Consider the following 18,226-nt stretch of genomic DNA (forward strand, 5'->3'; position numbering starts at 1 on the left):
CTGAAGCAAGGTCTATAAATACAAGTCAAGACACTCATGTTGCTTCTTATGGAGCGGCCATTATGTGGGGTCTTTATGGCGGTACATTTGAAATATTCCAATCTGCTCATAACAAAATCATGCATTATGCTTTTTAAAAACAATATTCTGGTTCAGATAATATGTAAATTCAGGTTTTCGATTTTCTAATAATGGAATTTCAATAATAAAATAATTATTCAATAATAGTAGATAGAAAAGGGGGAGTCTGGTGCACAAGTGCACCAGACTCCCCCTTTACCTCAAGGTCATCCAGGTCAACCACCTTGACCTCAAGGTCATCCAGGTTAACCACCTTAACCTCAAGGTCATCCAGGTCAACCACCTTAACCTCAAGGTCATCCAGGTCAACCACCTTAACCTCAAGGTCATCTAGGTCAACCACACCCACCTCAAGGTCATCTAGGTCAACCACACCCACCTCAAGGTCATCCAGGTTAACCACCTTAACCTCAAGGTCATCCAGGTCAACCACCTTAACCTCAAGGTCATCCAGGTCAACCACCCTAACCTCAAGGTCACAAAAAAAAAAAAAAATTAAAAAAAAAAATTGAAAAAAAAAATTAAAAAAAAAAATTAAAAAAAAAATTAAAAAAAAAATTAAAAAAAAAAATTAAAAAAAAAAAAAGCGTTCCACTATAGATGCCTTCTTATTTGATCTAGTTGAGTAATGATTCACATTATACTGTTTCACAAGTTGTTGGAATATTGTATTGAACCACTCTTTACCATCATCGGTCTGTAGATTTTTCATTAGATGTTTTTCAAATATAGGTTGCATTGCCTTAACCACTTCATCAGCCGACTTATTTTCTATTGGTATAGCAAATGCATGCTTACTGAGACAATTTATGATTGTAATAATGTACTTGTAACCTTTGTTATGTCGAGCATACGGTATCATCTCAACAAGGTCAGCCTGATAGAGATCGTCAAGACCTTTGACTATAACCTTTCTTGTCGGAAAATTCCGACAAGCTTGTCTGTGCAGCTCTCGCGCTATCGCTGTCTTATCCATAATGGTGATATGAATTTGTTAATAAGCATTTATATAGCCAACAAGTTCATCAGACCATGATGTTGGTGGAAGTCATGATTAACCAACTTCCTGCATAAAGATAAGTTTATCAGAGTAGGATGATTCCTATTGTATTGGATGACTAACAGTATAGGATGTAATTTATGCTTTATCTCACACCTTATGCTTACTCTAGAAGTTGAAGGTTGTATGGAATAAAATGTGTAACAATTGTGGTATTACTAAATGTTTATTAACAGTGTATGCATGAAAATATATAAATATAGTGCACAAAGATAATATTTCAGTCCAATATATGAAGAACTATGTAGTGATACAAATCTCCTAGTCGATTGCTTATTTCACAAAATCCTCTGCCGAACATGAATTTCAAGATGACTGCTCCCTCATATAGATCGGTGCAGCTTGATACTTCAGCGTCGTGGAAGATGTATGTCAATGTCTTCAAGAAGTTTTGAGCCGTTCCAAACGGTTCAGGCAGGTCCTTATCTCCAAACTTCAGAAATGGTTGCACAATCCATTGGTTGCTGGTTACTAGTAGACAGTCTCCACACTCACACATATCTGCTTGCTCCACTGCAGGCTGATGTTGTTACTAGATCTGGCACAGTGTTAGGAGTTGTAGTAGCAGCAGTACTAGTTGGAGTAGTACTAGCTTGAGTAGTTGTGATGCTAGCAGCAAGAGTTGTTGTAACAGCTGCAGTACTCACTGGAGTAGTAATAACAATGGATGCTTGTTCTTCACAGTACGGTGCACAGACCTTGACTGACCTTGCAACAACCGCTTCCAAAAAGTCCTGCAATGTGAATGTAGGGTGAAGACATGTGTGCAGATTGTATGAGCAGTGGACTCGTTTGGAGAGAGATCCCTCCACAGCTCGTTCCCCAACCATATTCATATAGGTAAGAAATCATCTTGTTATGCTTTCAATGAAGGCTGTTTCAACGACCCCACTCCACCTCCCCGGTCATATGACCAATGACCACGCCCACCAGTGGTCAGTCAGTCAGTTCAATTACTGATCAGTCACTGTTCATATAGGTAAGAAATCATCTTGTTATGCTTTCAATGAAGGCTGTTTCAATGACCCCACTCCACCTCCCCGGTCATATGACCAATGACCACGCCCACCAGTGGTCAGTCAGTCAGTTCAATTACTGATCAGTCACTGTTCAATGACTGAACAGTAACTGAACAGTGACTGAACAGTTGAACAGTGACTGAACAGTAACTGAACAGTGACTGAACAGTAACTGAACAGTTGAACAGTGACTGAACAGTAACTGAACAGTGACTGAACAGTGATTGATCAGTAACTGATCAGTAATTGAACTGACTGACTGACCACTGGGTGGACGACCCAATTATACCATACAGACATGATGGTCCATATGACAGGAGGAGTGAGGGTCATTGAGAATGTTCATATGTCATGTCTGAACATGGAGTGGGAGTCGTTGAAAATATCTATCTTCAATACCATTTTGATCTTTAGAGCAGCATGGCCATGTTGATCTAGAGTCTCCCATGGACATCTTGATCTAGTAGGTCTACCATGGACATATTCATCTGGTGTGATCTCATTACTATACGAAAATCACCCACGTACTGGTGGCATGACTGCATAAGACACAATGTCCAATTTTTTTTTCTTTTTTTTCCCTTTTTTCCCTCTTTTCCCATTTATTTAGTTTGTGAGTGAAGCTGTTTATGGTTTCCTGTTCTAGAAATTGCTCCACTTCTTGACCGCATATCCTTTCCATCTAATAAAAATGAAAGCAGGATATATGTGGTGTAAATCATTTCCCGCGAACTCTATTCTTAGTCCAGATGTGAATTTGTTCTATTATGAAGTGTTTATTCCTTTCACTCTTATCACAATTGAAACAGGATATGCGATGCAAATTATCTATGTCAATTTCCTGAGAACTCAATACTTTTTTTTTCCATTTATTTCTGATTTTATGTGTTTTTAATTTTTAATTTTTTTTTTTAATTTTTTTCATTTTTTATTTTTATTTTTTTTAAATTTTTTTTTTCAAATTTTTTTTTTCATTTTTTTTTTTTTAATTTTTTTTTTTAATTTTTTTTTAATTTTTTTTTTAATTTTTTTTTTTTTTTTTGGTGACCTTGAGGTTAGGGTGGTTGACCTGGATGACCTTGAGGTTAAGGTGGTTAACCTGGATGACCTTGAGGTTAAGGTGGTTAACCTGGATGACCTTGAGGTGGGTGTGGTTGACCTAGATGACCTTGAGGGGGTGTGGTTGACCTAGATGACCTTGAGGTGGGTGTGGTTGACCTAGATGACCTTGAGGTTAAGGTGGTTGACCTGGATGACCTTGAGGTTAAGGTGGTTGACCTGGATGACCTTGAGGTTAAGGTGGTTGACCTGGATGACCTTGAGGTAAAGGGGGAGTCTGGTGCACTTGTGCACCAGACTCCCCCTTTTCTATCTACTAATAATTCATTTTCTTATTATTAAAAATATTGTTCTTATTCTTGTAACTTGTTATGATTCATAAGGAATTGGGACAAAAGGCAAACCTCAAAAAGAGTTCCCAATCTAAAATGTGGGAAGAATTTATTTTACAATTCAAAGCTAAGCAATAATCCTTGAACAATATAACACATAATGTTGTTCAATCTACAATGATAACAGCTGATAAATTTGAAAATTGGTGAGCAGTTTGGAATATTTCAAATGTACCGCCATAAAGACCCCACATAATGTCGATTTTGCAAAGCATCATGGGACTGTGTCATGACCTGTATTTATAGACCTTGGCTGAGGATTCGACTTATGCAGTATCTGGTGGTCAAAATATGAACTACGTCAGGGTTTCCTATTTCTTGTTTACATTGGCAGAGATAGACCAATAGTGAATGAAAATGATTTTAAATTCATAAAATGTAATTTTTGAATGCGAGATCTACTCTAAGGGAAAGAAAAACCTTTTGGTATGTGTTAATGTATTCAATATTGTTGAAAGAAAGTACTGTACAGATCAAAACAAAATGCATGATATAAACTTGATCATTTATGATGGTTTATAATAATAAAATACCTACTTTATACCCACTATCTACATGCTCTCTGAAGGAATTAAAATAAGCTCCTCTTGTTTTGTGGGTAAGTTATTACATGGTATTTAGATGAAAACGGTAGGGGTCAAGAAATGTGTGCACAGTGGCCAGCCAGCTAGATTATGTCATCGCCACCGACCGAGGTTTTTAACACCTATTGGCAATTTATAAAACTTATTTGTTAAAACCAGATGATTGTATATAAAATGACGTCAGCGACACCGAAAAATCAGGACAAACATGCATGTGACATCTACCGTCTTCTTCTATATACCGTGAGTTATTATAAGTTTTATGAATCAGGTTTGATTTCATGTGACATAGTTCATTATAAACATTATTTCCCTATAGTGTTCCAATTGCCTGTTGAAGAGAAAGTGACAAGTCCATACATGTTTTATGATTATTAAAATGAAATATTATAAATAATACAATCCTAACATACAATGTGTAGTATTATAGCCTATCACGAAGACAATAATTCTATGACCTGATCTTGGACCTACTGCTATGAAATGCTGGTAGTTTATTTTGCATATAGTATTTATTATACACTGCTTTAATAAGGTATTTCATCATTACCATGATTATAATTCATTAAAAGTCAATGTTGATCAATGAATAAATATGAAAAGCATTAAAACAGGATAACCTGTTTTAATTTTTAAAATAAGTGAATTGCAAGTGAGGTATTTTCACATTCAAATAATAGCAGCTCAGTCTTTGTGCTCCCTTGAGCACATCCCTTGTATACATCTTATCCATGAGCGCACTGTCGATGTTTCTCCTATTCTCCCATAGGTTGATGATTATTCTATTTATTATTAAATATGGCTCTACTCAACAGAAAAATTCTATTGACCGAACCGTTGACTGCTTGACCAGTTACTCGAAATTGATAGTTGAATAATTATGATGAATGAAATGGAATACTATTTATTACTTATAAAAACCTTAATATTATATTGAAATAGAATTATCATTCATATTAATTATTTTTGAAAGACTATGGATACTTTAATAAATTGAGCATTTATATACCAGCAAGTTTTAAATCAGTACCACAAACAATAACAAAAAAAACATGTGGACTGTGCATGTGGAGTCACATGGATTGTTGTTGTAGCCTCAAGACGCCTGCAAGGAATCATACCTTCAGTTTCAAATTAAATTCGAAATACTGTGATTTTTCTTCTGTTCAAGAGTTAGTACTTATGATGTGACTACTATTTCTAATCCAGTTTGTGCTCATTCTGTGTTATTTTTATTAGTTGGAGTTGTTGTTCAGTTATGAATTGAGGTTAAGTTTCTTCAATGCTGTGTATGTTATTCAACTTCATTTATTCATTCATTTACAAGAGTTACAGAACAGAGTTTACACTCTCATCACTCTTTTCTGTGAGTAAACAAAGCTTGTTGTGTGCATGAAGCAACAAGCTGGATTGGAAAAAGACCTAGTTTGTCACCGTTCCAGTTTGACGAAATAGCCTAATTTGTCCCATTTTCTTTGGCTTTGGTGGTTTTAAGGGCTGATATTTCTCTGTGACCCCACATAGCACCAAAGTATACATACTGTATGGAAACTTGGCTGGTTCTCTGACACAAAAATCCGCCATCTTGTTAGGAAGCGCCGCATTGTAATAGTATTGATGGTAGGTTCGGATCACTTTAATGATCCGGATCAATTGATCTCATTCACTGCCACGAGCCAATCAGAAGACCAGGATTGGAACTTCCCAAGGTCACGTGTGACGTGTCTAGTATTTGCGTCATGTAAAAAGCATTGGTTAGATAGGCGTTTGATTACAAGTTTCCATTCTGTACTTATTCTGTGGCTCAACTTTCACCTAGGGACGTTCTGATAACGGCGTTCGTTCTTTCGATACTTGGTTCGGACCGAGGGTATAGATATTAGTGAAATATCGAAAGAAAAGTATCGATATCACCAGTATGGAATAAGTATGAGGTAACTGAATTACAAACTCACCCACACCTACTGCTACTATTTAAATTATGGTGAAAAGTGCAGAATCAGATCATATATGTAGCTTGTATTTTTTTTCAATTACTGCACCAAAAAATAAATTACAAGACCAAACTCATCAAACTGTGAATAAGAATGATATTGCAAATTATAAAATGTCCTCAATCTAGAAAATTGTACTAATAGAATTAGCAGTTCCATTTACAGTAATTATTACTGAAACAACCATAACAAAAAAATGACATATTATATGTTTTGAGAAGCTTACTTTAGCAACTATAAAACTGAGAAACAACAAGATATACACTTAATATTTACCTATGCCATGACTAATTGGTTTTTGGGGCCTGTGTTTTAACTGTGCTATGTAGGCTACCTATGCTATTATATGGTAGCACTTTGTACTTGGAGTAAACTATTGTTTCATTAGTTAATAATCCCTCCTCACTTGAATATACAGTGACTTACCATACTCCAATTTCTAGATTCAAAATTATCATTATTAAAATAATGATTCATCCTTATTATCCTGTAAATATTACTATACTGATTACCTACATCCAACAGTTTCTAATTTTTTAATATAAATTGTTGTGAAGCAAAGAAAATGAAAATTTATTTTAATAAGACTAACTCTATGTTTTACACTGTAAACCTATGATGGTTTCAACACTTAGGATTTAGCTGGTTCCATTCGATTTCATTATCTACTGATTATTCAAGAACAAACCTGTATGAAAAAGTGAGATCAACCTTTCAATATTCAATCTATTTTCTCAAGTGTAAAACTGCGTTTATGAAAAAGTTATTAACAAAATGTTAATAACTTAATCCTAATAGATTCTATTATAATTATTAATTTAAGAAAATCCTAAATAGATGCTGTAAATCACCCTGAAGACTTCTGCTACTGCAGACATTGACAACAGGGTTAACAGCTAGATGGAAATTCGATGAGAACTACTATCCAAAAATTAGTTGCCAGCCTGGGAATCGAACCCGGAACCTCCTAATTGCTAGTCAGGAATGCTTACCCTCACACCAAACTGACAATCTCTGGATAGCAGCGCTCATTTTATACGAAGCCATAGCAGCCAACCAGTTTACAGATGGAATTAAATAGAGAATGCATTTATTAGAGATTCTATTAGATTAAACATAACTAATCATACACATCATATGTGTTTGTCGAGTAGTTCCATTCAATCTAATAGAATCTATAAGGATTAAGTTATTAACATTTTGTTATTTGACTGAAGCGAAGCTGAGGTCTTAGTTTTGACTCGATCAGCTTTTGTCTGTTTGTTTGTTTGTACCGCAGTTACAGTTGCAGTTATAGTCTGATTTGGATGAAATTTGGAATGCAAGTTCTTTGAAACAAGGCGCAGAAACGTATGTGTAACGATTTTTGGTAAGACCTCCGGCTTTTTTGTAATATTTAAAAACAGTAGAATAACCTCAAAAGTGACTTTTTCGTATCTTTGAAGATACAGCAACTCATGTTCCTACTTTTTCACAACTACTGTTACCAGGGCATGGTGTCCAAGGCGGTTAGAGCATAGTTTGTCACACTGTTGGACCCAGGTTGAAATCTCGTTCCGACCAAATTTTTTTGCAGACAATACTAATTGTTTTATCTTTTTCTAATAATATATCATTATAAAATCATCATTATGACTATATAGAATAATAAAATTGAATCATCTTATCATTATTATTAAATTGATTTATCAAATTAATTGGATAAATTATTTTTAAAAATCTTTAATATCAAAACATGAATAACTATTATTATCTGTTACAGATAACTCAACTATTTTAGTTGTAGACAATTTTTATAACCATAAAAATTAATCAACCAATAAATCAACAACTATTTTAGTTGTAGACAATATTCAACATCATAAACATTTCTTTAATCTCCAACTTCTTTCATTCATAACTATCAGTTATTATTTAACTGAATTTTCAGTTCATCAGGTACAATAATTATTGTATTGTATGCATTTTTTTGTGCATTTTTGTGTTGCTCTACAGTATCAAGTCTTTTGTTTTCCTTAAGGAATGAGATCGGAAACCAATTTGTGAGCATTAACATTCTGCATAGGCATGACAAGCCATAAAATTGAATCCACTTTTCATGAAGATTATCATCAGCAACCTCCTGTCATTGTCACCAACAAACCCATCTTAATTAGAATCATTCTTCATCTCACAATTGTCTGTGAGACGATTCTTCATCTAAATTGCCTACTGCTTATTCCATTTTTCCGTCAGTTGACCGATTTCTTATAATTAATTATTAGAAAAGTTGTAGGACATGTCTATATTGTGAATATGGAGATGATACCTCCTCAATAAGTCCGGTGTCCTGCAAACAGTGTCTCTAGCACTTTCAATGGAGAAAATAATAGATGACATGACTAAATCTTCACAATATACTGTACTTACTGTACTGGCCCTTCTCATTAGATTGAGAGTTGTATTCATGAGCGAGGTCTACTGTTCGCAGAACTACTAGTAACTTTGTTGTAAACACAGCTTTACACTTGGAAAAATAGACTCACCTCGTCACCTGTTCCTTGTTGCCAGCTTAACTTTTTTCCTTTATCACAATGATAAAAATTGATGATATCAAAGTTATCTACATTTTTTGTGTAGTTGAGAAGTTGATATTGTGGTAATTATTCATATTGAATGAAAAAAGACTACGAAATTGTCAAAAACCACTGATTTATTGATAATTAGAAAGACCGGTTTCGGTCTTTCTAATTATCAATAAATCAGTGGTTTTTGACAATTTCGTAGTCTATAAGTCGTAGTCATAAACTGAGTTTATCAGAGATTGACAATGGTGTAATAACCAAAACCGGTCTTTCTAATTATCAATAAATCAGTGGTTTTTGACAATTTCGTAGTCTTTTTTCATTCAACATTATCTACATTTTATAAAATAGGTACAGAATGGAAACTTGTAATCAAACGCCTATCTAACCAATGCTTTTTACATGACGCAAATACTAGACACGTCACACATGACCTTGGGAAGTTCCAATCCTGGTCTTCTGATTGGCTCGTGGCAGTGAATGAGATCAATTGATCCGGATCATTAGAGTGATCCGAACCTACTATCAATACTATTACATTGCGGCGCTTCCTAACAAGATGGCGGATTTTTGTGTCAGGGTACTAGCCAAGTTTCCATATGGTATGTATACAGTGTCGTTATACTCTTTTGAAATATTATCCGTAGAAAGATAATTTATTTCATTGATAAAGCTGAACTCATGCTTTCGATACTACTGTTTCGATACTCCAACTTTGGTATCGATATTAGTAAAGTATCGAATCTTCCGATACCGATACCACCGGTATCGGGAGCAAAGTATCGATATCAGTAAGTATCGAAAGTATCAGACTCGGGTGTATACCATCTGACCGACCTACAAATTGACCGACCTGCAAATTGACCGTCCTACAGACTGACCGTCCTGCAAAGTGACCGTTCTGCAAACTGACCGTCCTTATGACGTCTTAAGAACAGTCGAATTGCCATCAGCTGGTTTTACTATGACATCATTGATGTGTAACTACATTAATCCGATAGTAGCGCAGCCTACAAGCTTATTAGCAGCTTGTCTCTCTAATAGATTTTCGTTTCTCTAAAACTTTGTTCCTTTTCTATATCCTATCTACCTACCTACATTATTATTATACTTCATTTAATGGCATTGCATTTTTGAATTGAATGTTAGCAAAAGCAATGTTCTTTCATTTACTTAATATTGATAATGATATTCGTTACGTTTCAAACAGCTTTTACCTTAAATTCAGTGAAATTTGTATAGAATTTTCACTTAGCTTTATTAATAGTTTAAATAGACTAATAGAAAATGTTGAAAATCATCATTAGCTATATCTTAGTAGGTAAGTATAATTTTGTTATCATTGTTAATAGTAATACATACAGTATTACTATTCTCACATTCATTCTCCCCCTTGTGATGATGTGTCCCAGACCAACAATGATTCCACTTATGAGGATTTGGTCTGTGATGATGCATCACTGCTTTCAGCGAATAATAGTGTTATTATTTCAGTTCGTGATTCTGCGTCAAAGTCTTCTACCCCTATTTCTCAGTTCAAAGAGGCTGAGCTATATGATGCGGCGGGATTATTGAGCGGTCAAGAAGCTGTAGAAAGTATCAACAATGATAGGATGGATGAATCTGTTTCTCAAGAAGTCTGTGTAAGATGTTATCATCTTGTTGAAAAGCTAACGATTGAGAATCAGCTTTTGTTGGAGGAGAATTCTCGTTTATTGGTACAGCGAAATGCGGCTTTAGACCGTTCTATCATGAATGACAAGTTGATCATGGAACTCAATGATAGAGCAGAGGTTAGGGAATTTGGAGTTCAAACGGAGATAGTGGATGAGAGTATGATTGAATCAAACAATATCAATCAAAATACCGATTGCCATGCTGTTAGTGTTGTTCAGAATGAGGGGATGTACAGCGAGAAAAAACAATTTCTCAATAGAATTTCCAAATTGCAGTCTGAGTTGAAGGAAAATGGACGCTTACTGTTGGATATGGAAACCAATGTCGAGAGAGCTAGGGTGGTGCTGAAGGGTTTTCTTCATTCATGCTCCATGATGAGTTCTGTTTTTAATGTACAAAAGGTAAAAAGTATTGCTCATATGAGGAATATGTCTTTCAAAGTTCCTGTTGACAATTGTCACAATGTTTGGCTGTGGGGAGACAGCCATGTGAGAGGCTTGAGGGAGCTGTTGGATAGGAATAATTCATTATCTGGTTTACAGTTCAAATCGTTTATTGCATCTAGCACACCAATTAATATTATTTTGGATGGCATTGTATCGTCTTTCAAGCAAGGTGAGATAAAAAAGAATGACTCAATTGTTCTTATAGGGGGGACAAATAGCTTTGATGAATCCTCTGCTGAGGATGATATTTTTAATTGTGTGACAAAACTCTGCAAAGTGATTGGAGATTTGAAGGGAGAGGTGGAGTTGATTCTATCGACAACCCCATACAGGTATGATCTGAAGGCGGGAGCACACACCAATAAATGTATAGAGTTTTTTAATGGTGTCGTTCAGTTGATTTCACATGAGTTTTCTCTTAGTATGATTAACGTATGGAACTATCAGGCACAATTTCATACTGGACATGGGTTACACCTGAATATACATGGAAAAAAACGAATTGCAGGTGATTTGTTGGAATTATTGGTGGGTGCTCGGGTACGTGGTGGAAGAGAGCAGACTGTTTCTCCTGTCTCGGCTGGCAATCCTCCTTCTATTGTCCTTCCTGCAGTTGAATCTTTCGATAGTGACTCTTGTTTGGTTGTGGCTGGGCCTCCATCTCCAAGCATGGAAATACCAGTCATTACAAGACCTCGATCTTTTTTAGAGGCAACAAAAAACATAGAGATCCATGTTTAGATTATGTAGATATAGTGGATAATTTTATTGATTCTAGATTCTCCTCAGATAAAAACAATAGTTATGAAAAGAAAGAAATGACAGTCTTTCACTGGAATGTCCAATGCATCAGGAACAAGTTGGACTCGGTAGAGTATTATCTTGGAAAACTCAATGTCGATGTCGCCTGTATTGTTGAGACTTGGCTGGAGCCTAGTGAGGTGGAATTCTTTGGCATTGATGGGTATGTTGTTGGTAATGACTACTGTAGGGGTAAAAGGAAGCATGGTGGGTGTCTTATATATGTAAGGAATGGTCTAAAATACAAAAAAATTGAAAGTATAAACAAGTTATCAGTAGAAATGGTATTGGAAGTGACAGCTGTGCAGTTATTGGAAACAAATATTATAGTCCTATCCCTGTACAGAACAAACACTGACAACAATAATTTAGAAATATTCTTGGAAAGACTAAGTGGGGTATTGGAAAATGCCTTCAAATACACTTTCGTTCGTGCGTGTCAGGTGATAGGTGATTAAATGCCTAAATTAAAATAAAAATCCACTGTTTTAACAGCTTTGTCATTAAATTCAAAGAGGTCTTGTCGAGTGCATGCTGGTGCAAGACAGCATTTCAGGAGGTGGTCATCTGACTGGATATCGCCACAGTCGCAGTACGGGTCCTCAATCAGCCTCCAAGTTGTGCGATTTTCTTTTGTGCAGGCACACTCTGCTCTGAGGCGGTTCAGAGTTTTCCATTTACCATATGACAGCTCTGCTCCTGTTGGAAGTTGCTCCCCCAACACCAAGTCAGTGGCATCTGTACTCTCATGCCATAATCTAATTCTTTCCTTTGGAGCCGAGGAGCCAAGCTCCTGTGTCTCTGTCAGAAAGCTGCATCGGGACTTCAGTCGGTGATTTGCAGGGGTGTGGCCGAACATTGGGTGTCTGTTGTCATTAACCTGTCGAGTACGCTCAGTCCTACCAGCTATTTCTCTTCGGATTGATGGAGGGGCTATCCCACTGAGTTGATACAGGTAGTGAGTTTTCGTTGGTTTCAGACAACCTGTCACAATTCTGCAGCTTTCATTGATGGCCACATCTACCTTCTTAGCATGGGCTGATCGGCTCCACACAGGACAGGCATATTCCGCAGTGGAGAAACACAGGGCTAAGGCTGTTGTACACAGAGTATGAGCATCAGCACCCCAGGCAGAGCCAGTCAGTTTGCGTAGAAGTGCATTTCTGGAGTTGACCTTCTTTTTTGTTTTTTCACAGTGTCCTTTGAATGTCAAGCTTCTGTCCAATTGCACACCAAGGTAAGTTGGGTTCGCTACATGTGTCAACTGCTGGCCAGACCAAAAGATTTTAAGCTCCCTATTGGCTTCCTTATTTTTGAGGTGGAAAGCACTGACTACAGTCTTTGTAGTGTTCACCTTCAGGAGGTTTGCTTTGTAGTAGGCATCTAACTCTGGGATAAAACGGTTAAGCTTGTCCTCAACTTCTTCAAATGTTTCTCCTCTGGCTGCTACTGCCAGGTCATCAGCATAAATGAAATGCTTTGTGCTGTCTCCAATTGGTTGGTCATTCACAAAAACATTGAATAGGGCAGGAGCTAAGACACTTCCTTGTGGTAGACCATTCTTTTGCTTATACCACTTGCTACAGTTGTTTCTTATGTGTACTTGGAAACGTCTATCTGTTAGCATCAAGCGGATTACCTTTATCAAGCCGTGATCATATGTCATATTATACAGTTTTTGAAGGAGTTGTCTATGGTTGATTGTATCGTATGCTGCTGACAAATCAACCAGAACCATGCCACTGACCTTCCTCTCCTGGAAACCATCCTCAATGTACTTAGTTAGGTTCAGTACTTGGCCTGTACATGATTTTCCTGAGTGGAACCCAGCTTGTTGAGGAATTATTTTGCTTTCTAGGAGAAAGGATATTCTGTTGAGAATAACTGTCTCAAAAAGTTTATACACATTGGACAGAAGTGAGATTGGGCGGTAAGATTTTGGGCACTCAGGGTCTTTTCCAGGTTTGCAAACTGCAATCATCTTTGATTTCTTCCAAATTGCAGGAATGCGCTCGTGGACAATTATGTTGTTAAATAAGTCTGTGATCCACTTTTTTGCTATGGGACCAAGGTGGAGGAGATGTTCATTGAAAACTTCATCCATGCCTGGTGACTTACGAGGCATCAGTGATCTTATTGCGGTATCAATTTCGTCTATCCTTAATGGATCCTGAAAGGTGCTGGTTTCTCTATTTGGACATCTTATAATTTTCTTCTGTCTGATTCTACTTTCGGGTTTACCATTTTCAATCAGGACCTGAGCCACCTGCTTTGGAGAAACATTGGTATGGAGGCTTTTTGGTTGACTCTCACAATTCAGTTTCCGAATCAGTTGCCAAGCTTTGTAGCTATTTCTCTTCATGTCTACTTCCTCAAGCACCTTGCACCAAGTTTGCCTTCTGCAGTCTGCAATACTTGAATTTAGCTCTACTCCTAGTTTGTGAGTGTTATCTGAAAAAGGGTTAGCATTGAAGGATTTCATGTAGTCATTGTACAGTTGCTGGAGTTCGTTGGAGAATCCTGGAATATATTGTTGTCTACAGCCCCGTGGTATGCTGCTATAAGATGTAGTTTTTAGCAGATTCAAAAACTCTCCGTAGTCTGCTGGATGTGGCTGAAGATTTACTACTCCAGTTTCCATCTGGGTTGTGAAGGAGTTCCAATTTGCTTTTTTAAAGTTGAATCTCCTTTTCAGAGGGATCTTCCTCACCCTGATTGATGGAACCACCTCCAGTATAAGAGGCCTGTGTTGGGTGTTGGGAATAGTATCCAGGATATGCTTGTCACATGAAACTCTAAATTTCTCTGTAATGAAAATATTGTCAGTTCCAAGTAATTGAAAGTATTGTCAAATATTGTATTGTAATTCAAATACACTGACAGACTTATTTTATGTGCAGACTTCAATTATGATCTCATGAGTGATGATAATAATATTAAAGGGTTAAAAGAGCTTCTAGTTTCATTTGGTCTCAGGGTGGGTTTCAATAGTATAACTAGGCCCAGTGCATTAAATGGAGGGACATGTATTAATATCATTGTAACTACGATTCCTGAGAATTCATTTACATGTGAAGTTGTGAGAACATGGTTTTCTGACCATTGGGGTCTGGTTATCAGGAATACTCTCTCCACTAAACAGACGAAAGGAAATATTAATGAAACGAAGACAATACGGCACATAAACGATAATAACATTTCAGTTTTCCAAAATATTCTATTTGAAATGAATTGGACTAGTTTGTATGTAGAAAATAATTTAGAATTGAAAACGTCATTCTTTCTAGATACATTGAAAAAATAGTAGATACAGCTTTTCCATTGAAAATACTTAAAATTAAATCAACTGCTCCCAAACCCAGTAAGGTTTACAATCTAGAACTGCTCGCTATAAAGAACACCTGTGATCTGTTGTACAGCGCTTACCTTGCTACTGGTAATAATGACATAAAAATACAATATAAGAGAAACAAAAAAGAGTTTAGGGACAAACTAGAGACTATCAGAAGAAATAAGAATGACAAGATAATTTCTGAATCAAAGAACAAAAGCAAGGCAATCTGGGATGTAATTAAAAAACAGTCTAGTGAATCATTGTTGGTGAAAAACAATAGTCCATTAAGTTCAGACCAGTTCAATGAATTCTTCATAAAAAATATTAGTAAAGTTGTTGCTGAGGTTGAAAGTAGGAATTCAACAAGTAGTGCAATTGATTTTTTAAATTCTGGTTACTGTAAACCCTCTTCTAAGTTTGAATTTGAATTGATTGAAAAAGACAATGTTATTCATGTTCTTGGGAAAATGAAAGCCAGCAATAGCACAGATGTATATGATATAAGTCCAAAAATGCTGAAAATGGGTTGTGATTATATTATAGATCCTTTGATAAATTTAGTGAATAGTTCAATTATTGATGGTGTTTTTCCACAGACTTTAAAATTGAGTAAAGTCTTACCTGTTCATAAAAAAGGTTGCAAATCCGACTTAAATAACTTCAGGCCGATAAATATAACCACCACTGTGTCCAAAGTTCTTGAGAGTGTTTTGAATATGAAAATAGTAAACTACTTTGAGATTAATGGTCTTTTTAGTAACTCTCAGTTTGGGTACAGAGTGGGGAGAAACACAATTAGAGCTGCTGAGGATCTCTATAGGGATTGCTTGGACTCCTTAGAGAATAAGTGCTTTACTCAGGCTAAGTTATTCGATTTGTCGAAAGCTTTTGACACGGTTTCTCACAAACTCCTACTAGATAAACTCTTATTCTATGGGTTTCAGTCCAGATCCATAAGGATGATTGAATCATATCTCAGCAATCGTTTTCAAAAAGTTGCATTCAATGGATCAGAATCTCAGTACTTGCCTGTCTCTCATGGGGTTCCTCAGGGGTCAATATTAGGTCCAATACTATTCCTAATCTACATTAATGACCTCCCAACTATAGTTAACCCTCCAGCTAAGAGTTATCTTTTTGCTGATGATCTTTGTGTGTTTCTGAGCACGCCAACAGAGGCTTCCCTGAATGCTGCTGCACAAGAGGTGACTCAGTCAATTGAGAGGTGGTGCAACTCAAACTTGCTGTGCGTGAACTCCAACAAGGTTCAAGATTTGAGATTCACTTATAATAGGAGACTGCTGGTGGTAGATGCGGAAAAGGAAGCCAAATTTCTGGGATTCACTCTGGACAACTGTTTGAATTGGTCCAGGCACATTGATAAAACCGCTGGAAAGCTTAATAGAGGAATATTTATATTAAGAAAGTTAAGGACTTGTGTCAGTGTTGATGTTCTAAAGGTAGTTTACTTTGCTCACATTCAGTCACACCTGTCTTATGGTGCTGTACTGTGGGGGTCAAAGGCATATAGCTCAAAACTATTTGGTATTCAAAGAAAGGCAATCAGGCTTATTTGTGGTCTGCCAAAACGCGCTCAATGCAAAGAGAGCTTCAAAGAATTAGAAATACTGACATTTCCCTCTATTTTTGTTCTTCAGTGTCTGACCTATGTGAGGGAGAATTTGAATGGTTTTGTTGAGCAGGGAGTATCCCATGAGCATCAGACTAGAGGCAGGAATAATTTGATCACCAGCCGCTACGAGTATTCTAGCACGCAAAAAAACATTTCTATTCATTGGTGTGAAGCTTTTTAATATGCTCTCTGAACAATTTAGAGGTTTGCCAAATCTAGTTTTCAAGCAGAGGCTGAAGATATTCCTAATCAGTAACCCCATTTACACTTTCCAGGAGTTCTATGAACTGGCTAGGACTTTGTAAAATTATTAATATTATGTTGAGGTACCTACATTAAGTAAATACCGTACTGTATCAACTACTGCTACTTTTCATTTCTGTTTGTTCATTTTTATTTGTGTGACTGCATTATATTTCAAGACCAGAATATCTTATATTTGAATACATATATATTTAATATTAAAAATATATTAAAAATATATATATTTATATATATTTTTAATATCTTTCTCTGTTTGGACATGATATTAATATATCATGATATTGTAGTTCTTTTAGAATAGTATCTTTCCAATTATTGTATTGTATGTGTGACATTTGCTGTACATTGTGACGAAGGTAATGCTCCTGAAGACCTCAGAAGCGGTTTCATTAAAACTTATTCTATTCTATTCTATTTGTTTATATTGTATATTCTGAGATAAACAATATTTTGTTATTATCGTACGGTATATTGTTAAGCTGCATTTACACCAAAGTCATTAACAAAATGTTAATAACCTAATCCTTATAGATTTAATTAGATTGAACGGTGTGTATGATAAGTTATGTTAATTTTTTTAATTACCCAACATGAAGAACCCAATATATAACCGATAAACTTGAGTGTTAATATAGGAAATGACATTGGAAATGTGTACTGTAATACGGCGAGGCAGATCATCCAAAAGGATCTCTCTGCAGATAAAAGCCATATGAATAAATAAATAATCCTTAAATATAGGTACTATTAGATTAACATTTTGTTAATAATGTTTGTGTAAATGCAGCTTTAAAAATTATAGATTCAAAATTTTAGTCGATGATTTAACTTTTGACATGGTCTACTGATCTGGAATAAGGTATTGCTGAATTTTATTTTCATGGAATGAACTTATGTCTAGCAATTTACAGTTATTTTTTTGTCATTGTATGATCTGGATGAAAAGACCAGTGGACTTTGGTAGTAAATTAATGAAATAATTAAGAGTGTTATTTCTAAATCTAACCCAATCATACATAGAGTTTTAAATGATTGTTGTACATTCAAAATTGATCAGAAGTTGAATGCAAAATGATCATTGAAGTTACTGGTAGCTAGATAGCTTAGGGAAAATTAATTAATATATGAATACAAGGAAAGGTCAATGCCAAATAAAAACAATAGGTTTATAATCATACAAGATTATATTTTGATAAATCAAAGATTGATGCAAGATAAAACTTGAACATACAAATGTTCTAGAAGTGCAAGTGAACATATACTGAGTCAAGAATGAATGACTATAATAATAATTCAATAGATGAAATTCCAAAAAATT

Source organism: Nilaparvata lugens, chromosome 1 (genome assembly GCF_014356525.2).
Source record: "Nilaparvata lugens isolate BPH chromosome 1, ASM1435652v1, whole genome shotgun sequence".
NCBI classification, from domain to species: domain Eukaryota; kingdom Metazoa; phylum Arthropoda; class Insecta; order Hemiptera; family Delphacidae; genus Nilaparvata; species Nilaparvata lugens.